Raw genomic sequence first — 24,701 nt, 5'->3', positions numbered from 1 at the left:
AAAATGATCCAGGAGACAAAAGGTTCAAATTCGAGTAAGATTTGAAAAGAGCTTTTTCATGTATTTAGAATGGAATAAAATTAAGAACGATCAAATAGATGGTTGGAAAATTCAAATATATTATTTAAACATTAAATAGTCACCAAAGTTGTTAAAACACTTTTGTGTGGTATTTTCACCGTGTTTAGTATGTTAAAATATTTTTTTAAAAATGTATTTCAGTTGAATTTTTTTTTTCTTGTATTTAGTATTTGTCTCAAGTTTAATGTATTTTTTTATGTACAAAATAAAATTACTTTTGTTTTGTCATTTGTTTACAACTCTGAAGATAATATAATAAACAAATTGACATGCTATTATAGAAAAAAAACCATATAAAATGAAGAAATTTCCGTTTTGGCTTTTGAATAATTATCTAAAATGTATTTCAAATACATATTTTTTTGTACCAAAAAATATTAGTTAAATTGTATTGCACAGTGACAATTAATCATACAGGTATTTATTTTATTTATGAAAACCAAATGCATTGTAAAAAAAAAAAATGCTCGTTTATGTAGGTTAAACTATAATTTTTTTCCCTTCAAATATATTAAATTTATATATAATAGGTATTATATATTTATAGGTAGGTATGCGTGTATAAAACAATAGCATTTTTTAGGAAACAAAGAAACTAGTAATGACGTGCAGTGTTCGAAAAACAAATAGAAATTCGAACATAACCGGTTTTCAAACTTTGTAAAAAAAAGGCCTAAATGCTGTATGCAAATTATTATCGTCGAAGCCAATTAATGAGACATGCAATGACTATAAATAAGTAGTTTTTCGTATAGGTACTTTACAGAGAATATATAAATAGCGTGCATTTGTTTTTTAAAGACACCTTATTTATCTTGAGAAGTATTTCAAAGCTATGTAAATGATCTATTGACGTCACCGATGAGTAAATGATACAGAAAATAAAACAAAAACTTAATTATAATATGTTAATTTTAGATATTAGAATAAGCTTTAAAAATGTATTATTTATAACCATTGTTCATTAACGGTACAACTCATTAATCAGTAAAATTAAATAATTTAAAAGGAATAATTTTTTTATTACCAGATATAAGGTTTATGTAAACATTTTAGTTCGAAGCGATGCTGTATTTTTTATTACTCATCGTAAAATCTCTTCGGGTAATTGCATTTTTTATCACCCACATTCATATGTATCTAGTCTAGAGGTTATAATGTCTTAAAAATCCAAACAAGCGTTTAATGTTCTTTAAACATTTAAGATTAATTAATATATTTCCTTTCACTACTATGATAATATTTAAATAAATTACTCATATTTTTTTGCTATAAAAATTCAGACAATCTTTGATAGCTCAACATCAGTTCTGCTAATTCTTGTTGTTCTCATCTGAAAAAGGCTCGCATTTTTAAATATTCTCATATTGTAATATTGTATAACGGATAAAAGTTTTAAATTTAATTCAATAACAGAGTTCTAAGATCAGACATTTTATGTTTTTTTTGCTTTAACAAGTTTATCTCGTGATCGTTTCACACTTTGGGTAATTTGAATTTTATACCCCTACGACACATATATTTTATAAATAAAAATACAACCGTACGCCTGTTCATTTATTGTGTGTGATCATATCTCATTCTTTATGTCCTTTTCTCTTACAATATCTGTACAGTCTTACACGGAACGCCGACGAGAAATTACATTTTTTAACCAAAGTACAGCTAGCTGCCATAAAAATAATAATATTTACTTATCTTATACTATTTGCAAGTCAAACGAAATACTTGTTAGCTGTTCGTTTTCTTTGTTTTACAATAAAGTAAAATATTTCTCTGTAGTAAAGCATTTATTTTATTGGCCTAGTTTTACACCATGTTACTTAAATATTGCAGACTTTCCTCATAAATTAAAAGCAGTAAAAAATACTGCTTTTACTATATAGTTCAGTATAGGTAATTTTTCGCAATATCTCAGTTTTAATGTAAAACTAAATTGTACATTTATTAGTACATCAATGAGCAATAATAGGCAGTATAATAATATATGATTTTTAGTTACTTGAAAAAATTGTCCACAAGACCCAATTAAAGTTGTCTATTCGGCTTTTCTAAACAATAGTGGCGGCTTTGCAGTGATGAAACAAACAGCCGTGCAATTATATTGTAATATATTATGATATATTTTGTAATGTTATCTGCAGTGACCTTACAAGCAAATTGGTATGCCGTTTAAATGTTTTGGCTGGTTCTCATAGTGTTATCGTTTGCAGTATCCAACTATAAATCTGGTAAGGCCATACAAAATTATTTTCAATTAATGTACTTTATTTTTTTTTTTTCGTACTGATGTAAAAGTATGAAAATGGAAAACTACGTTAGTGTTTTGCATGTACGGTTGAAAAAAAAAATTACTGGCCTAGACTATATTATAAATCCAGTTTCATATACTATATTATTATTATTATTATTATCAATGGGTCTGATTGTGTGTATTGTTGTGGGACGTAAAATGTTTTGCATTATTATTAATTTTAGCCCGCGCTTACACATAGTATTATAATAACAAAAGCGTTATTCAATTATGTACATTTAACATTTTTTTTTATATCATTTCATATGATTACCGGCATTTCTTTTATGTTTCATCACGGACTGTTTGACGTTGGCAAGCGGGTCTTTGTTGAACAACCTACCTGTAAAATATATTATACAAGTGAATGAAATAATAATATTATGTACAGTGTACATATTTTGTTGTCTAAATAAATAAAGCAGCTATTGGTGTTAAGCCCAAGGCCCAATTTTCTGGCCATCCTTATAAAAATGTACTACGTTTAATACCCACAATTCATTTTTATTAAAACACTATTACTATGAAAATAGGGCCTTGCGTCTAAATGTCATAAAAATTAGAAATTAATTGTAAATTATACATGACAGGTGTATTTTATTTTATTTGGTTGGAGTCATGTTACTGGGCATATTAGTTGGTCCTATCTGAGAATACTAGTGTTTAACAAATAGTGTTCGCATATTCCATTTTTATTTTATGTTTAGACAGGGCCCAGCTTCAGCTGTTTGTTGGTTTTGTAATGCAAATTCCATTACCATCTAAGAAAATAAATTCTTTGTTTGAGGAAAGCACTTTACAACATGATGGCGATATATGGCGATATAGTGAATATTCGGTGGTTGATTTTTGTTTTATAGCGTACACAATATGTATACCATGTTCTATTATAATATGGTTTGTAGCCAACGTCAATGGGTTTTCATTGTGATAAACTGAAAAAATATGTTTTGAAATTTGTTCATAATTTTACTTTTACCTTTCCATTAGGTATCAATGCGTGTAATGTGAGTGTGTTATATAAAATTCATAATGGCTATAGATTGTTGATGGCTAGTCATGTCAATGTTTCAAAGTCTTTGGTTAGGTATTTGTTTTCATCGTTTTGGATATCCTTTAATTTGTTTTTTTTTTGTATTCTTTATTTCTATGAATGAGTCTATTTCTAGAAGAAATCTCAGTTACCTAGTTGTTTATTTATTGCATTGCAATATAAAACCGAATTTCACGGTTTGATCTTATTAAAAAAATGTTTCTGGATCCTCCCACGTTGTCGAATAATGGAAATTTATTGGCGTGACTTATCTCTGAGGTTTAATCAATAATAACTAGGGCTGCAAAGATTTTAACACCGGCACTGTTGGAGTCGCTGTTGCAGTCTGCTTAAAGGTGCAAAAAATGACACTTGCACGCGAGTCCAACACGCTATAGGTAGAAAAAAAATTATGCTAAAGCCATGGTGGGTGTGCATTTGCATGCATGCATCGGTGGAATGTTGCTGAGCACAGACAACCCGTGACACGGATATGGTGTGTGTGTGAATGTAGTAATAATATGCGTGTATTATTTACCAAGTAAGCTGTATAGTAAATAATATACCAGCGAAGAGCTGGTGGAATAACGTTTTTTATAAGCGTTACATTCATAAAAGTCACTCGTGTCTTGATACAATATTGTTTTGTAAACGCGTTTTGGCTTTTGACAAACCCAATAGAGTATTAGAGAATTTCAAATAGTTTACATTTAGCATTTTAGTCAATAAATAAATAAATACAAATATGGAAGCTTAATTACGAATAGAAACCGCTATCAACAGCTGACATAAAGAGAGGAATAGCTCTGGCCAAACATGCTTTCTTCAAGAAGTATAATATACTTAGCTGTGATAGACACCTCAAACTTGAAATTCGTAAAAAGTTGATTAAAACTTTTGTATGGAGTGTTTTATGTTATGGATGTGAGACATGGACAATGACGCAGAAAGATAAAAACAATCTGCAAGCAATGGATATGTGTTTCTAGAAGGAATAGCAGAGAAAAGAAGTCTAATGATTAACATAATGGAAAGAAAAATCAAATTTATTGGGCATCTTATCCGTCACAATGATTTTCTTAATAACAGTTTGTACTTAGTTTTATACGGAGGCTTATGATTTATTTTTATTGTTAGTAGTAGTTCTTTTGTTGTACTATTTTTTTTATCCTTTTATACTGTTATATGTACCTACTTATATGTACCTAAGTATTATTTTTAAAAAAGCCGATTGGCGTTAATTTATAAATAAATAAATACAAAATACAACATTTTTAAAGGAAGAGACCTAGAACTAATTATTTCCATGACATAAAAGAGAAGATGGGCTGCGCATCCTACCAAACAACTAAAGGAAGCAGCAAAAGACAGACACACATGACTAATCCGACAAGGCGTTGCCTTTAGAACATGATGAAGAATAAACTCTAAAGTGTTTTTATTTTTTAAAGCAAATTTATTATCAAGTATTATCTCACAGTCAATAGCGTATTAGGTACTTCAATTGGCAACTTTTAATTTTAATCTTATTTTCAAATAAATAGATAACCGTTTTGTTTTTCTGATGAAATTGAAAATATCCTTTTCCGTCTGTTGCATTCTTTCTGTTAATTAACTCGTATACGGCCATGGCGAATGTGACGTACGCGGAACGCCGATGGAAATTACTGAGGTATCTAAACAATGATGTATTGTATTGAAAAGGTTTTGTTTTTTTTTAGTATTTTTAATCGATGGCACACAAACGGTCGGATCGTTATTATTATTAACGTTATACTCAAACCGTACGGGTGGTCAAGAGAGATGTACAGAGAAACATAATAACATATTGTTAAAAACAATAAAACGTATCAGCGGCGGCCGATCACGATTACGGTCAACGTCTAGCTGATGTTGTATATAATATTTGAAATTTAAAAATCGCCCTAAAGGAATTGAACAATTGGATCCAGATATTGTGAAAGTGTCGATCGAAGTGACAGGAATTTGCTGACCAAAATTAAACTGGATTCCGTCGCGGCAAATAAATTAGCATTAAATAGTTGTCGACAAACCGTTTTAACGCGAAAACAAGTCTGCAAAAGTGCTCGTTAAATAATAGCTGGAAATCATGATTTTATGTTTATTAGCGTTTAAATCTCTGGCACGGTCTCTAACTACGCATCTTAATCTGCTATTGACCCTGTAGCCCTATAGTCTAGACTCTAGATGATGTTACAACGCGAAATTTACATAATACCAGTGCTGATAGATAGTTTAAGCTAAAAAATCGCCATGGATTTAGTTAAAAACACAATATTATATCCTCTTGCTACCACACCACTTTATGGTTTCTTAAAAATATTATAAACAGCTTATCTAGATAAATGATCTAAATATCAACTATTTTCACTTTATCTCATCTGGACAACTATCCCATTAGGTATCTAAGGCCTTTCAAACATTTTTAAACAAATGAGTAAGAACTTATTTATTATTATCATCATCATCATGTAGCTGAACTAAAATTGTATTCGAATCGAAGTCCTGGAGAAATTATTTAACCTAATAGGTACCCTTAACAAATTTCTATGAGAAATGAGGCGCTCAGGGGCCAACCCGATTAACTGCATAAAATTAAATTTGAGTTATTGTGTGTAAGTACAATTGCCAATTTTCTCAGCCCACTCTAGTGGTGAAAACATCATTTTGAAAGAGCATTTTCATGTATCTAAGGTGGCTAGTAAATATATCAAGATTCTGGCTAATACTTTAGCGTTTTCATAATATCTGGCGTAAAACAATTCGTAGGAATATGACCTCTTAAACTATTTTGAATTTGTTCTTTAGTTCTATTTTGAACGTTGTGAATACCACATATCTCTTATCAGATAACTGCGTAACGCAAAAAAGCGTAAAAAAGGTAACAAGTTTTTCGGTTATGTGTAATTCAACTATGGAGTTATTCATCTTAGCCACTGAAAATTATACACGATTTTAATCCAACCACGGTATTATTCGCAATTTGAAAAAAAAGTTAATCGGTTTGGCATGAAATATAACACGGCGGCGGTACCTACTGTTGATTGCCTTTGGAATATTGCTAAAATTTGATTTGGTCCATGACGTCTCTATGGGATTCGTTATTAATATTGTGTTATTATATTATTACCTGTTATTACTGTATGAAGTGTAGATGTTTGAAATTACGCGTGTCTATGTGAGCTGGCGTATCCAATCGTCGTATATAGAAAAGTAGTAGAAGAAGAAGAAGGAATTATTGTGTTCTCTCGTCCCATTGTTAGGCTACAAATCTTTGTGTGTGGGAAACGGACGGGAAACGGCACCACAGGAATGCCCCGCCGACCAAATTGTCTGATTTGTGTGGAACAATAAGCCGAAATTATTTTTTAACGTCCGATATTAAATCGAACCAAAACTCAATGAATATAAAAAAAAAAACAATATATATAACATTGCTTCGTTATTAAACGTAATCCTCGCATTGAGTATGAAATACTTGTTCGAATCCTATAAAAAAAAACAGCTACAAAAAACGTTTGGCGGTGTTCAGTGTTTAAAATTTTTTCCACAACGCTATATGGGTAATTTTTTTTATACCGTACACTTTCACGCGTATAAGAAAAAGTATAATACAAGAAAAACTTAAATAATAATAATACAGTATCGAGTAAAATAATAATCAGTGTGAACGCAATTTTTAGCAAAATGTATTTAAAAAAGAAAGCATTTTTCAGCCGAGTCTGCAACCACGAAAAAGCATTTTCATGTATCTAAGGTGGCTAGTAAACATATCAAGTTCCTGGCTAATATTTTAGTGTTTTCATAATATCTGGCCTAAAACAATTCATAGGAATATGACCTCTTAAATTATTGAATTTATTTTTCAGTTCTAGTTTGAACGTTGTGAATACAACATATCTCTTATCAGATAACAGGGTAACGCTCTTTTGGCAACAGTTTTTTCAGTTATGTGCCAGAGCTAAGACATGAATATGTAAAAAAAAAAACACTGAATTGAAAATAATATGTCTAATTTAATTTCAAATCTATGAACGTTCTACAAATAATCTACAATATGATATATTATTAATCGGTTGTTTGTTATTACTATCATTATTTTAATAAAATGCGTTATAAGTAATTGTTAAACCTCATACTTAGCATTTCTCATGGGAACTTTTGTTTGACATTTTAAACGAACTAGTACAGCTAGTGATAACGTGTTTGTTTTATTTTTCACCTGGTAAGTACTATCCTTTAATAAAATTCTTGGGATCTAAACAAATATGTTTTCTCTTAAAACAATAATGTAGAGGTACGGCTTTTCAATACTTAGAAAGGAATTTATGTTAAAACTATAGTAGAATATAGTACAATACTATTGCGTTCACTTTTTTGAATATCAAATGAGTAATTAATAATATCTACTTTTTAAATTACTAACAATGTACAATTCGAATTCTATAAATACATAAGTTGCTTATTGAATTACAAGTTTATAAAAAATTCAGGTATAATTTTCCATCATGTTTTTCGAAAGTAACATTGAACAACTGCAGGTATTTGTTTTAATTTTATGGCCGTCATTTGATGGACGTTTTACGAACCAGACATTCAGTTAGGTCCTGTATAATGTACTTCACATGTGTGTAAAAAAACTTGTCATATCGTTTCCACGAATCCCATTGGAGAATAGGTATGCGACCATTGCTCTGTTAAACATATCAGAGATGAACGTATTATGTGTAGGTATACGTTTGTTGAACGCTAATTACATTTCTTGGCAATCGCATACAATATAATATTATGTCTTGGAACTGCTAGTGTGCAGTGTTCGTAATATTCAATATAATTATTGTAGTTGAAGTCGTTACACATTTTTGATGTCAGCGCACAGACAAGAAAAGAGAATTTTGAAAAAATAACAATGAAATCGGTTGAATTTTATTCGGCCATTTATCAAAATTTAAAAATATTAATTTAATTACTGTTTTATGTTACCACACAATTAGTGTATTTTGTATTTTTAGCGGTAGTATTTATATTTTAATCATTAAATACTACCAACATTTTCTTATGCCCGGTTGCACCAAAATTGTCGTTATCTATTGGTTAATATTGTTTATCACCGTGATAAACTAACTTTTGTTAAATTAACATGTGTTAAATTTACAAGTGTTGCTCAATCGTTGTTTTATATTCAGGTTATTACCAGTATACTGGTTAACGAATAAATGGTATCGAATAAAAGGAGTTAATGTTATTATCATACAGGGTCTAATCATTGATAAACTGATAACGCACATTTTCGTTGTAGCCACTTAAATGCAAAACATTGATAACAAAATTGAACTGTACATACATTTTTACACAGGCGATAAATGACCATATAATTTAACTCGTGTAATAAAGTACATTTTTAACAACAGATGAAATTTAAAACATGGTTTATGCAACAGAATTTATTTTGACTGTGCAACCCGGCATTAGTGACTTATTATTAAATCATACCAGGCAAATATTTCCAAAACTAGATCCGATCCAAACAAACTAGGACCTTTTTTTTTAACTTCAAATCCGTGTGTTTTTCAAAACCTGTGACAATTTGTATTAATCTTGCTTTAAATTAAAAGTAAATAAAAACCTGTGGCTGTGTTGTTAAGCAGTGGCGATTTTTTAAGAGTTTGAAATTCATCGAATGACGTGGATACGTTAGAAATCGAAAAAAAACCTTGAGTGATGTCGTTTGTGTACTTTATATTATCGGTTTTGACCACTGTCAACAGCGCAGTTCACCGTGTATAAACTTGTTTGGCTACTAGCCATCGCCATAGCCGTCTGTGTTCACTGTAGGTTGTGTTACTTTGAAGAAAAAAAAACAGCCGGCGATGGCCGAATCAATAAAAGGTTGAAATTTACGACAGGGAAAATATTCTCCACAGCCCGAGTAGACGGAGCAGCAAATGGAGCAGCGAATATTAAACAAATGGGGTCACATATTATCTTGTATTTAATGGGCTGAGAACGTTAAATAAAAAAACAATATAAAAAAGCCAGCACAGTGGGGAACGGAGCATAATGAGATCGGTGTAGTCACAGGTCTGCCTTGCTATAACCGAGAGTGATTTTTATCGCTTCGATGCAAAACTATAGCTGTTGGTATCAAAAATCGGCTTCAGGTTATTATTTCGGTTTACAAATAGTAAATATCAGTAACTGTAGAAAATATTAACATTAGTCAAATTTTGTAAAATTAATTTTAATCCATGATTAGTAAGTGAAGGGCACGGGGGAAGAAGGGTAGTAGTCCACGTAAGAACATTTTAGAGGGTATGGCAAAAACAAAGTTCGTGATTTCCTCTCACTCTTACACAAGAACAAAAAAAAATCACATTAAGTGCTATTCTACTAAAAAATGTATTTATTTAAACAATCTATTGACATAAAAAAAAAAAATTAATGGCATATATTGAAAAAAAAAAATTTCATAAATGGACTACTACCCTTGTTCCCCTGCGCCCTTCAAGTATATACTGTATAATATCCTGTACGTGCTTTTATAAATCTATGCTGAATAATATTAAAAAAAAATTAGTTACGACAAATAATTTGGTTCTAAATTAATAAATACCAAATGATAGTAAATAACGAAATAAACGTTTGTTATTGAAATGTAGTGAACATTTTTTTTCCTCATTCTAATAAATGAATATTCAATTAACTATTAACAAAAACGAAATCAAATGAAGCGGACGTGAGAGCAAAATGAAAAAGATAAATATTTCTACGAATGATGTTTTATAAAACAAACACAAATAGCGAGAAGTTCAAATACTTTTACCAAATTGCTTCAGATTTTCAAAAAAAAAAAAAATGTCAGCAACCTATCGGGCACCTATGGTTCTGGCGTTAGGTAACGTTTTAAAATTTTATCCAAATTATGTGAGAGCTTAAAGACTGTTTTTTTTCAAAGAGAGTTTGGACTTCCCAGACATTGTAAATACAATATTGAAAAACCTTCTAGGTTTCGTTGTGTAATTGGAAGACTGCTAGCTGTCGGTGGGTATTCTTACTTGGTATTCTTACAGGGGAGACATTCTGTTTTGTAATACGACTGCCGTACGTGGCCCGCATAACTAAAAAGAATATATAATATTATTATATTGAGAGAGAGACACACACAGAAACTCAGAAAAGAGGAGAGCAAATCGACCTTCGGGCGCAACGCATTGTCTGCACATTGCCGCATCGTTCGCTGTCAATACCCGACCAACGCCGGTGACGGTATTAGATGGATGCGGTGCAAAAATTAGCTTTATGTCTGTTGATTGAAGAATGATTGGCTGCAGGAACCCCGAGGGGATGGGCTCGACGACATTGAACAGTAATAATGTGTACTATATAATATGTAAGCTGATACAAGTAAAATAGTTTTTAACCCAGACCTGACCGAGACAGATTTTGTTTGCCATAAGTAATGTTTAAAACAGTAAAAATCTATTAAGATTACATCTACACTGTGGCCCGTATTCCTATGACTTAAATGAGACCCATAAACGAGACTTTGGCTTAAGAAAAGAAAAAGTATTACTTAAATATAGGTACTATGTTTTTAAGGTTGGCCGAGACCTACCACCTTAAGCATTGCTTTTAGTTATTATCACAAATTTGAAAATTATCAAAAAAAAGTTTCATAACTACTATTACATATTTAAAATGGAAGTTATTGAATTGATGGATTTAATTAATTTGTACATTAATGTTTCTAATAACCGTGGTCAACGAATTCCGAAACGTTACATACGAGATATGGAAAATCCAGTTGACCGTTTTTAAGATGTTGAGTTCAGTAACCGATTTAGGTAAGAAAAATACATACATTAATTTTATGGTTTTCATGTAAATATTGTAATAAGTAATTATACAAAACTAAAATAAAATCAACATAATATTATTTATTTGGTAGATTTTCAAAAACAACTGTGTATTAGAATATTTGATGCCTGTTATGTTTAACGAAACCGAATTAAATAATAGTTCAATGAGAGGTTTGCTAGTCCAATTTCTAGTACCTAATCCAATTTCTCGCTGTTCTACGTTTTTATGGAACTGGAAATTTCCAAAAAATAAAATACTACTATAGGATGATCTCCGATAGCATTGCTGCTATCATCTCTGCCCAGCAATTTTATCCCAAGCCTGATTTTTTTCATGCACACTAGTAGCATCTGTCTTCTTGTTTTCAACAATTTTATTTTGTTGAACTAAATCTTGAATAATCTGTTTTTCAATTATTGAATAGGTGATGTCTTTACCCATGATCAAACTTATAGAACAAACTAGTTGTAGAAGAAACCAAATAAATTTTATCAATTGAATAAAATTATGTTACAAACAAAAGTATATTAACAATTACCTACGGAAAATCAAATTGTATTTGAAGTGTTCAACAGTCGCGATCAATAAAATACATTACCTGATAAATATAAAAATTGAACCTCTTATCAAGACAAAGTAATCGATAATCTATGGCAATCAATATTGATAACAATTAGTAACCAAGTGTTACCACTTACCAAGGTTTTGATTATGCTTTCAATTTACGTAGTCCATAAGAATTACAGTTTACTTAAAACTTATAAAAGCATTACTTTAACCTGTTTATGAATACTTATGATTAAGCTTTACTTTTAAAAGTATAACTTAAGATTAGATTTAAGAACCTACTATAAATACGGCCCTTAGTCTCTGATTTCAGTAAACTCTTTGTAAGTAACTCAAGCCAAAAGTAAAAAGGCCTATGATTAATTTTTAAAGTTTTAGAGTACAGTAATAATTTATTGTAATGCCATTATAACATATAAATGTGTCGGGTTTTCTCAATTTTTAAAGGAATCCGTACACATTTTCGGTTCTTTTTTGCCCAATTTAGTACCTTTTCTATTTAGGTGCTAAGTGAAAAAATCGGTGCCAATTGAGAGTAATCGTGGCTCCAAACAGAAAAATCTCAAAATACACAACTGATCAAGTATTTAAATACAACACTATACACATTATACTAAAACAGTTGCCCTTTAATATGATAATCACTTAATTTGCTCATCTTTAATGTTGATATTATTATTTCGTTAAATTAAACGAAATTGAATTGTACCGTCAAACGATATACGAAAAAAAACAAGTTTTCTTACACGTGCAACTCCTTACACTTCTTATTATAATTTATTATATGAATATATTTCAAACTTCGGACATTATTTGTAAAATGAATAATGAATATATTATTATCTTTAGCTTCTAACTTAGGCTACCACCACACGCGTATATAACGATTAAATTAGTGCCGCCTTACTACTACTACATTATAATATGAATAAAAACAACTTAAAAACCTTTATTAAAACACCCGTATAAATATTTTTAGCTTTTGATATTTTTAGATTTTCGATCGAGTGGTTTATTAAAAAGATGTATCCAGGACAAAAAGAGCTGTGTGTTTTTGGCTTGCTAACAATATTAATTAATAAAATGCCTTGCTGGTAAATATTAAAAAATTTAGATATGACTAAATATAAGTAATAATTTAAAAAAAATTGACGACATTCAATTAAACCGACTGGATCGTTTTTATTATCAGATATAAAAAAGTAATTTATATAATTATTATTACTGTCTTTTAACAAAACATACAAAACAACTTCTAAAAATGCTATTAAACATAATAACGTTAATTAGTAGCTTAACAACTTGGCGATACAAATAATTATAACTCTAATGAATATAAGGCTTAATGAGTACTATTAAATAATCTAGAACGTAAAAAAAAAAATATTTAGTATATTGTATTACATAAAGGTCATCAGACATCAACTGAGATGAGACATCAACTGTATGTGGTAGACATACTCATCAGTTTTTTTACACTTTAACGTGTCAATTAATTATTTAAAGTTGTTTCGAAATTAATGATTTTAAGACTTGTTTTATTTAAGTACATTTTACTTTATACTGATAGATTTAAGAAAATTCTGTTTTATTGTGTGGTTTATATTTAACTAGCGATAATAATTAATAATGAATAATTATTTTATCGATACATTTAATATTAAAATATAAATTATTAATAGATTTTTTTTTTACATCAAAGTGGTGTCATTGATATTGGGAATCGTTGACATAATATGTAAATCAGTTTTGTTCAGGTTTAACTCAATATTTAAAGAAAGGATCATGAACATGACTGAATTTTATTATCAATAATTTACAATTATCAAGGAATTATCGAATTCTCTTTTCCTCTCCTTTGTGTCACAAAAACTCAATTAAACTAATATTTTTGAGCGAATACCAAATTTTTTTTGAGGTCCAGCAAAAAAAAAAGACTATATTAAATTGTATTGCTAATGAGTTTTGTTTGTCAACTATGGTTGTTGTTTTGATGGAATCGCCGCATTCTTCGCAAACATCTCAATCGTTTTGCTGACAAAGTGTTTGTTTATCAGTGACGATTTTGGCCGTCTTGAACGATGATAAATGATCGTGGATCGGCGATCATTGCCACCCGCTGCCTTAACCCATTGCCTCATCCGTTAATAAGATGCCCGAGTGTCGGTCGCATAAATCATTTGTGCATTTTTTTTTTTAAATTTCATTTTAATACCTATCATATTATGAAGACGTGTGTAAATTTATGCACCGTAATAACAGGTGGGCGAGTAACGTGTATATAATAATAATAATAATATGTAAATTATTTTTAATTGTTGTCCTCGAAGAATTATGAGCCTCGACAGATAGCACAGAGACAGAACGAGATCATATCTATTTTTATTCGAATAATTTCTATAATATAATATTATATATTTTTCTTGGACATACTTATTTCTCACACCTTCTCTAACACATATTATACATAATATATATCAGACGCCATCGACCATTAAATGCAGCCCTAGGGTCTATTCTGCGTCCGGTCTTTATGCATATATTAAAATAAAATAATAAACACACTCGCTATTTTTTAAAATTATTATACTCCTAATGATAACGAGGTTACGGCTATTGGACACTAATAATGAAAATTAATCTTATTTTGTATAATAAACGGGTAAAACCCTTTTGTATAATACAGTAAGTATGAATAGACAATATTAAAATATCATACATACAGTGTCAGTAATTAAACAAAATTATAAAAAATAGAATTTAGACATAATTTTTTTTAAATAAATACAGATTGACTAAATAATAATAGTAACAATGAGAAAATAATAAATCGAAACATAATAAATAACAATTATAATAATTAATTGGCAATCGAACTTAAAAGCTACTTAATATACATTTCTTTTAAAAACAATACGTGACATAAAGAAAAATTCTACATAATCCATAATTTGATTTGCTAGTGTTAATGCTCTAGGGAAGAAAGTAACAGAACTATAATTATTTCTATAAAATGGAATGTGAAACAAGTTTATTTTCCTTAAAAAATGACTTGTTATATTAAACCCTATCATAGAAAGCAATTCTGGGGAAAAATGTAACCGTTCAACAAGTCATAATCAAGCATTGGGTATATCACCAACCTCCCTTCTTAGCTCACAAGATATAAACCCCAGTTCATTGCTTTGCATATTGTACGAGTTCTTTGAAATAAATGGTACATTTAGTTTGTGACAAAATAACTTTAAAAATTTTAACTATATATTTTCAATAAGATTAATGGATGAGTTATAACAAGGTGTCCATACTCAAGATGAGATCTAACAAGTGGGAAAAATAAAATGTTCAAGGTATTAAAATTATTGAATTAATTAATCCTATTAATCTTGTGTTTACTCAATTTGTATTTTAATGGTTAACGTCAATATAGCATTGTAAAAATTGTCGTTGAAAAAGTGTTTTAATCCCATTAATGGGTTTAATTTTTTTATCGATAATGGACCATTCGAGAGGTTAATTAATTTTCAATACTTGTTTTTGTTTCAGGTAAGTGCCGTTGAATATTAAATTATGACCAACGTAATATTATGTTTGCATCAAAGTGGTTCGAAAGAGAGTGAAACAAGTAATTATTTTTTTCGACATTTAATTAAGTAATAACAACCCGAAAACGTTAACGTTTCACTTTGGGTAATTTGTAGAATATACTAATAAATGCACATAATATGCAGACATACTTATAAAAACCATACTAATAAGCCACTGGTTTAGTATTAATTTAATTCATTTGCCTTATGTTTACTTCTTAAAGCCATGACTAACCCGAGGCCAGCCTATTTATTTGTAAAAAAAAAAAAAACAAATAACCTGCTCAAATGTTATTATTGTACAATATTTTGCCATCTCTAGACTAAAATAATAAGAATAACGATAATAATGATACGTTATTAATAAGTTATTGTTGTGTATAGATTATAGACTAAAGTGTAAGAATATAAGATATGTATGTAATATATAATATATTCATATGATATGAGGAGAGACGGTAGGCAGTAAGATTATAACTACTTATATGGTGTAAATGAAAAAAGGAAGTGAAATAAAAGAAGGCCCTGAATGAGGAGACGGTGTACCTAGAGTGAATAATTATACGGCCGGCCGGTCGGTGTTGGCGTGGGAGATGTGGAAACACTCGTTTGAATGGATGTTGAGCACTAGAATGGTGGTCTACAATAAATAGTTTAGAGAGAAGACAAGAAGTCGATTGAATACTCAGAACAATATAGAAATTTAAATAAAAATGTACAATTCATTTCATGTGTTAAAACTTCATTGTTTAATAGTTTAATTATTAAACTGTGTGCTATTTTTTTCATTTAAATACAACTTGTCGCGTTTTAGGAATAAACATTAAGACAAAAGTATATAAATCCTTATCTTGTATTCGACTTGTAAATAGGGCCAAATCCTAATTTAAGTCTATAATTGTTACATATTCAGCTGGTTTCACCAACATTTGTGAAGAATTTAACTTATTGTTAATTAAATTTTACAATTAGTTAATATTAGAATGGCACAGACTTGCATTATGTTAAAAAATTATATCTAAATAGTAAATTATTTATGTAAACCGAAACGTTAAAAGAAAGTAAAATAAAATGCTAAATAATAACAAACTGTCAAATTTAAAAATACATTCACTTATCAGTTATCACATATTTTAATAACCAATGAGAACGTTGTAATCGAGGTAACCGCTTTGGTAACCCAACTAACGTTCTGTTAACATAACAAATAGAATTTAACAATTGATAAGAGACAGAAAATCAACAGATCATAAGACATTTTTTTCATAGTCCAAAGTCTACTTTTTAACTGTTAATAAATTTATATCGGTTTTTTTATATTAATGCTTACTATTGTAAGATATATAAAAACACCAAACTATGAGCATTACGTCGCTTGTTTGGGAGATACAGTTTTCTTAAACGATCATTTGAATGATCTGAGTAGACAACCGAGTGTGTGTACGAGGTGTATCGCCGTTTCCATCTTTTTTTATTCGGTACACGAGATACAACCATCATAAATCATATTGATCGGTGTCCGATGTGCTTGTTCCCTTCAAAGACAATACAACTACAGCCGACAGAAAGCTTACAACCAACCGACCGGTACAACGATAATCGATCACGTGTCGCCACCAGGTTAAATAATGATTGACCCTTCATTAACGTCCCATAGTCATATGGTATGTATATTTGAAGATAATATTTTTTCAACCCACTTTCCAGGCGGTTGGATGCAGAGTTAAACACGGTTTATGGGTCTTGGAATATTATTATACACAACCAACATTGGTCAAATAAAGAAAAATTGAGATATACAATGTATAACTAACAGCTATAATCCAGCCTTAGCCGTGACTAATAGTCTTAAATCCATAAATGTTGGACCAGCATTGGGTTTCGTTTGGTCTTGTCGGTTATTTTTTTATATTTTGTTCATTTTTTCTGTGATTATTTAAGCGCATAATATAACATAACGAAGTCGTTTGAAGAGTGAACACATGTGTGTGCTTTATTTTACCTAGTTGAAAAAAACTGTAGCCGGTTTTTTTAAGAGAAACTGCTATCCAAAAACGGTCCGACTAGGATTGATTTTTTTTTGTTTATAATTAAATTGACTATACACGGTGATTGGATAGATTGTGCCATTCTATTTAACGAAAATGACCTTTTCCATTATAATATTGTAATGTAAGTACATTACAAGTAACATAAGTATACATTACAATATGTTAAAGTTTAGCTAATTAACTTAATCGAAAAGTTATTTTAATTTATCGTTTAAGTGTTCTACTCTTAATTTGTAAGCCTATTTAGTGAAAATTATAACGTAATTAAATTTAATGAAGTAACTTGTCCGACCTTGAATTTATATAATTATTCAACCAAACCATTTTGTATGTATTATTTCTAATTTTATCAAACAATTTTCCATTTTTTTAATTTTTGTTATAAGATAGCATATATAATGCAACATAATTTTACTTTTTATTCTTCGTTTGATATTGACCGAGTGAGAGCAGTTGTAATATTGATAAAATAGAGAAAATATGATTTGTAAGACATTTTATACATTGATTATATTGTAATATTTTCTCAAAATACTGTTCTTAATCGGTCAATAGTGAACATATTAAAGTTTTTTTTAATTGACCTCAATTAAAAAATTTATTCAATCTTATGATTCTATATAGCACATAAGATATGATTAGTTAAAAAACGCTCAAAATAGTATTATTGTAAAATAAATATATACAATAATATAAATGTATAAATATATACAATAGTAGTATTGGAACATTGTTTTAATATAAATTGGGTTGAGGTTAAAAAAAAATAAACTCATATTTTGATGTATTATAGATCAAAGTTCTTTTAAGCTATTTCATTTTTAACAAATTTATTAATGAATAATAAACAGCCCGTTCTGGTAGAATATCGTTTTCAGGGTTTTAATGTTTGACAACATTTCCAGTTATTTAATTAAATTTTGCATGAAAACATTACGAAAGGGTTTTACATTTTAATATCACTCTACACTATAAATGCATATGCATATTTGGTTAAACGTGTCTGGTGGTAAAGTTTGTCAATTAAGTTTTATGGAAACCGAACACGCACTTAATAAACTTGCACAAATTCAGTGGAAGTCTTATTGTAAGTGGTAGATATTTTGTAGTCTTGGTCCTGGTATAGAATACCATTAAAAAGTTAAAGTTTATCAAAAAATTTACACAAATACACCTACCTACACCTACACATACATTTTTTTTTCTTTATCTGTTTAAATGTTTTAACTAGCTTCCATTGATCATTAAAAATTTGAAGATGGTTATAAATAATGAGTAATCATTAATCGAAGAATGGATTTTTTACTCTTTGTATGTAATCAATTTTTTTTTTAAATATGTTAATTGAATCCTATGCTATCCTAGCTTTGTTTTAAGTTAATAAAAAATTCAATGTTACCTTGTAACAAATAATACTTACCTTCTAGTTTCATATCTCATGACTTGGCCGCATCGGTAGGGTTTTATTATATTTATTTGAATTTTTTTTTATAGTATGTTTGTTTTTATATTATTATGATTTCGTGGGGAAGGCCTCGTGGCTTGTTGTTACTAAGAAAAGTTGTTAAGTGAAAGATACGTGTAACGTTTATGTTAGAATGGCAAAATATAATTATTAAAAAAAAAAAACTATCCGAACATCACACGTAAGTGGTTAAGGTACGAATTAAACTACACCGCAACAATATAGTTATGTGGTTGAATATACCGGTATATAATACAATAGAACTAATTTCCCAGTAAGAATAATCTGGGGGGCGTGTCTAATCGTGAAGGAATTTTTAAAACCGCATATACCTAATCATATTATTATAATAATAGTAAATAGAAAAAGACAAGCGTCGAACAAAAATGAAACTTGCCCGTCGGTTTAATATTACAAATGTGTCTTTATTTTATTATAAGTAATTTAAAATTCATCAACCTAATCTTTTCCGAACCACGTGCTTTGAAATAGAAGCAGAAAATAACTTGAAAATATTGATTTGTTTAATGCAAAATTAAAAGCGTTACAGTTTTTATTTATTTATTAAAAGCGTCTTGAGGTCACTGGCCTTATTGTTGTATGACTTTGAATGAAGTCTTAGAACATTTAATAAAGTGTACAAATAATTGTAATAAAGTATATTTTTATTATTGACAATATCTCGTTTGTTTTTAAGAAAAGCTAATATCTTATCGGCTGTTTTCTCCTTATCACTATGTCTTATCAACATTTTCGTGATCAATTTTTTTTTTTGTTAATTTGCAGCCTAAATTATTTTATTATAAATAGTAACGTTACAATATTATGACTAAGGTTTACATTTAATTATAACCGACAATGATTTGCAAATTGTTCGGAAAGTTATCAGGCAACGTGAACACAAATAAGTACCATATTATTGTTTTAGATTATCTTTATAGCGTTTATACTGATTTTATTTTTTCACTGCAGAATAATTGCCAAAAAAAAAAAAAGGATACAAAATATAATTTCCAAGGACGAGTGTACACAGTTTTTGTATCGTTCTCACGTTTCGTATTACAAATAAATACAATATGCTTATACATTGTGTTTAATTGGCTTTTCCAGGGTCGTGTAAGTAAACTCTGTTTTGAGTTCATAAATATCATTGCGAATTTTATTGCAACTAGATCTCCCTATGACCTTCCTCCGGTAAAATCAAATTTCCCAATGTAAATAACAAAACGAATATACCTTAGTAGTGTTTGTAGTTGATATATGTATAATGTATATGTACATACAATGGGATGGAAACAAATATGAAAAATGCATACAGTGGAAATTGAACGAGAGGTTGGTCTGATAAAAAATAACGAGATAAACTTGGCGAGAAGTGGGATCTGAAGATTTACATGGAATTTGAATAAATCACTTCTGTGTATTCTGCGGTAACACTCAAACGCACATATAAAATATACACACGGGTGCACTTTCCAATGTTTAACTCTTGTGTGACTTGTCATTACACTTGCAAATACATATAAATACACTGCATTCGACTTGTGTGTAGGTACGGTTTCTGTTTATACAAGTGCGTCGACGATAATATTAAAGTTAATTGTTTTGATAATGTACCGCCAAGTCGTTTCCATGTGCATTATACAATACTTATAAATACAAACATATGAGCTTTGCGTTGAAGTACCTAGTGAACTTGTCTGACTTTGTAAAGATACTTCATTTGCTCTTAACAATTATTATCATATTTCTTCGGTTTTCCAAAACCGGTAGCACATAAAATTCATACTTATGTTCACACTGTTCAATTGGCTATAACATTTTAACAACTTGGAAGTCACTCTAAATTCTAAAAGAATTTGAAAAAATGATAGACAAACGGTTCTTATCTAGAGATTACTTAGATTACAGGTTATTGATTATATCTGATTATGATACAGTTGTAATAAAACTACTAGCTTTGAAGTAACGATTGAAAAGATTAAGAAATATAGTCAAAAAATGAAAATTCAAAATCCAAACGCTAACATATTTTTTTATTTTTTTTGTCTACAAATTTATGTAGTTAATAACATATGTTGCCGTTTAAAAAAAATTCCCTTTTTGGCTTATAAAGATTGGTGATAAAAATTGTCAAAATATTGAAAAATGTAGTAAAATATGCACTTATTTGTTGAAAATATTGAAAATGATACAATATTATACTGAAACGCATTATTTTCACATTAAACTAAAATGCATATATATGGCAAAAAAAACTTCTTTTGTATTAAAAGTTTTATACGTGTGGCATATTTTATTATAAAGTTGTGCAAAACAGTGTCGTCGTCAAAATAACCGCTTTAAAGTTTTTGGAAAGTTTTCAGTAAACGTTCAATATAAAACGTATGTGGGCACAAGTATGTGCGTTTAAATTATGCACATTTTGAATAATGAATGCCCAAAGGAATTCCAATAATAAAACATGACAATTTTAACATTACTGCAAACTGCAATATATTGTTAGTAAAAATAAATTACATTGCCACCTCTGAGAGAAAAACAATATTATACCAATTTTGTTATGTCTACATATTTTCCTTTTGACGTTTGCATATTGTAGATTTTCGCGTTGTCTGACTTAAGTTCATTGTTTAATTTTATGTTTGTACTTAAAACGCGCGAGCTTTCTCAGAAATAATTTAAATAACTGATCTACTTATAAGTATACACAAGAGATAATGCTGTTATACTAATGAGAAAACTTATTCGAGTGCATTCAAACGTAAAATGAACTAAATATATCAAATAAGAAATGTTTAATATACTTCCATAATATAAAATTATTTCACTACCTTTGTCGTCTGTTTACTATTTATCGTTTTCATAGAAATTTTCAATAAAATAATTACTCGCATTATAGTTTTAGATTTCATTTCTTTTAAAACACTTATGAGCACGTTATGCATATAACATTGCAAATACAGACTTAATAGCCTTTTAATAAATCATACCTGTTTAAAAATATAGTACTTAAATTTATTTATTTATTTTTATTTATTATATTTTAATTGTTTCAACATAATCTTGTTTTTACAATGTACAAATTTATTTAAAAGAAGTATAAATACATCTATTTTTTGAGCCAAAGCTAATTTAAGCAAAATATATTTTTATTTTATCAGCTGATAAGTCAAATCGCTTGTGTGCAATTTCGTCACCTGCACACTGTCCAATACCATTAGGTTAGATCTAATTTAAAATGGGTATAAAATAAATGTTCAAACATATCATTATTGGTTTATTATGTTGTTTATGACACGGTTGTTGTTTAGTTAAAAAAATCGAATTCAACTTTTAATTAGTTTTAGCGTGATAAAGTTTTTGTATATTTCTTATTTTCTTTTATTACTTTGTGGCAAATATAAAATTAATGTATATATTTTTTAAAAATGGGTAACCATCAAAAATGTTTTTTACAAATATTTTAATACTTGTTTTTTTTAAATGAGTGGTTCAATATTGTACGTGTATGTTTAGTTGCGTGCTCACTTATAAATCCGGCGAAAAACATATTGGACTACATTTCCCTAAATTAACTTCCCTACACCTATTGGCTATTCTTATTATCATTTTAATCAATTTAACATGCACTTGCTAGATTCGGGTGAGACAGTCAATAAAAAAATTGCATGTAATTAATATCGAAGTGTTTACATACATAATTTGTTTGTGTAAAAATCAAATCTTAAACTATTCACTTACTTCAATACCATAAATGGACTACGTCATTAAGGTCAAGTAGGGTGAATGTAAATGACATAAATTCTACACGAGTTGATTGCTTTTTTTTATCTGGGTCACAACTCGAAAGCTTAGAAAGTCTTAAACAAAAACATGCGATAATAATTAGTTTTTTAAATTAAATAATTCCTCTACCCGACAACTTGTTTATTTTATATAGTATGTTTTTGTAATGTATTCCTCTACAATGGCATTTAAACAGCTGGGATCTTAAGTTTTAAACAAAAATAGGTTTAGGTTAATCGAATATAAATTGTGTCAAAGCACTGTTAAGGCGAAAATGTGTTTAAAGTAGTATTAGAGTGAATGAAGTTTTCTTCAGAAGGGGTGGAAACTTTTTCTTTATTTCTATTGTATATTCATCGTTCGGATAATTATCATAGACATAAACAAAATGGACAGGTTATGTTATCATGTGAATCTATGGAAATATTAGTTACCAACGTTGTCTGTGCACAAAAAAAATACGACTGCGCAGAAACATAATGACAATAAATCCATAAAAAGGGTCTTATAATATTTTAAACAATTTTTAATAATGTATAATTATTTAGGTCACGTTTGATGTGTTTTGTTTTAAATTTAAGAATGATAAAAATATGTTTTTTACAGATAAACTAAATGTGTTTTTAAAATCCAAATGAGTCCAGAAACTACTTGCAAATGAAATTCCTAAATCCTAATATAATTCATCGCGCTTTAAAAAAAAACCGTTGATATATTAGAACTATGATAAAAATATCTATTTAATTTTGTTGAAATGACCCTCGTATATGTTAAAAGTCTAAATTTTAAGAGAGGAATTTCCCTTTAGGCTTTGAGATACTCAATGTAATAGTAGATAAGCTTGAAAAATTCATTTTGTGGAGTTAATCGGTTTGGCATCTGAGCGCCTCATACATGATATGTACATTTTTAGGATATTTTCTCAGTTTTGACGGGTAAGGAGAGAATCTAAATGTTTATATCGACTTTGTTTGTACACAGTTTTTTTTATATCATAGAATGTTTTTACCTCCCAACAATCAACATCAACCGTGTTGTCTATCGTTTATCGGATATCACATGCCCACGTATGGCATTTTACATATTTTTATGGACCGTTACTATCGGAAATCCGTCACCGGTTTGGTGTTTTCTAAGTTAAAACAATTAAAAAAAAATCGTTGATTTGCTCATGACTACTCCCCTACGGTGACGGCTGCTGCTGTTGTCGTTGGCATGGCGGTCCGACGGTATACCACGCGCCCCCTGCAGCACGTGCGCCTTGCATTATCAGTGCATCCGCAGCCCTCGAGCCCGTCGGTCGCCGTTAGTCGCTATTCCGTCAACTGTTTACATTCGAATAAATCACACACACAAGTATGCTTATGACCTAACCATTAAGGTAAGCCGTTTTGTTTTAATAAAAAATAAAAGTTACAGCCTACGGTTGTGTCGTTTCCCAGCTGAGAGGCCAAGGCTAAAGCTTGTTCTATGATATAAAAAAAAAAAACTGATCAGACTAGATTAAAGGGTAGGAAATAATATGTTGCGCGCACACGGAGAAGGTATTATTGATACTGTTGTTTGACGTGTGACCAATGCAACTGTGTAAAGTGTTTTACTATTGTTTAGAACGCTAAAAAATATTAATACGAAAAAAATTAGGCTTGTGAGCTTTTGTAAATAACAGGAACATCAATAAAGATGAACGGCATAGGGGAAAAACGGTAGTAGTCACATTGTGAACATTTTAGAGTAGGTATAGCAAAATCAAAGTTTGTGAATTCCTTTCCCTCTTACATAAGAACAAAAAAAATCACATAAAATGCTATTCTAATAAAAAAAATGTAGTTATTTGAACAATCTATTGACATAAATAAAAAAAAATTAATGGAATATATTGAAAAAAACTATATGAAAAAAAAAATTTTCACAATGTGACTACTACCGTTTTTCCCCTGTGCCCTTCATATGT

The 24,701-nt window shown here is 29.3% G+C and overlaps 1 protein-coding gene across 4 annotated transcripts in view; it reads left to right on the top strand.

Moving 5' to 3' along the window:
* LOC126840152 (protein prickle-like) overlaps positions 1-24,701 on the top strand; it is a 135,122-nt gene that overhangs the window by 19,070 nt on the left and 91,351 nt on the right. The window contains exon 1 of one of the 4 annotated variants that reach the window (XM_050575698.1): positions 24,034-24,128. The exons of 2 other annotated variants lie outside the window; for them this stretch is intronic. The gene's annotated coding sequence lies outside the window, so the exon portion shown is untranslated. Of the gene's footprint in view, positions 1-24,033; positions 24,129-24,701 lie in introns of those variants that run through there. One more of the 4 variants, XM_050575697.1, reaches the window with a different exon arrangement.

This window comes from Adelges cooleyi, unplaced genomic scaffold, assembly GCF_023614345.1.
Source record: "Adelges cooleyi isolate 19-005CV unplaced genomic scaffold, UGA_ACOO_1.1 ACOO_flye_CR_arks_rails_tigmint_CR_PRNA_376, whole genome shotgun sequence".
NCBI lineage: Eukaryota > Metazoa > Arthropoda > Insecta > Hemiptera > Adelgidae > Adelges > Adelges cooleyi.
Note: the sequence above shows the minus strand (reverse complement) of the source record. Positions and strands in the feature narration are given on the sequence as shown.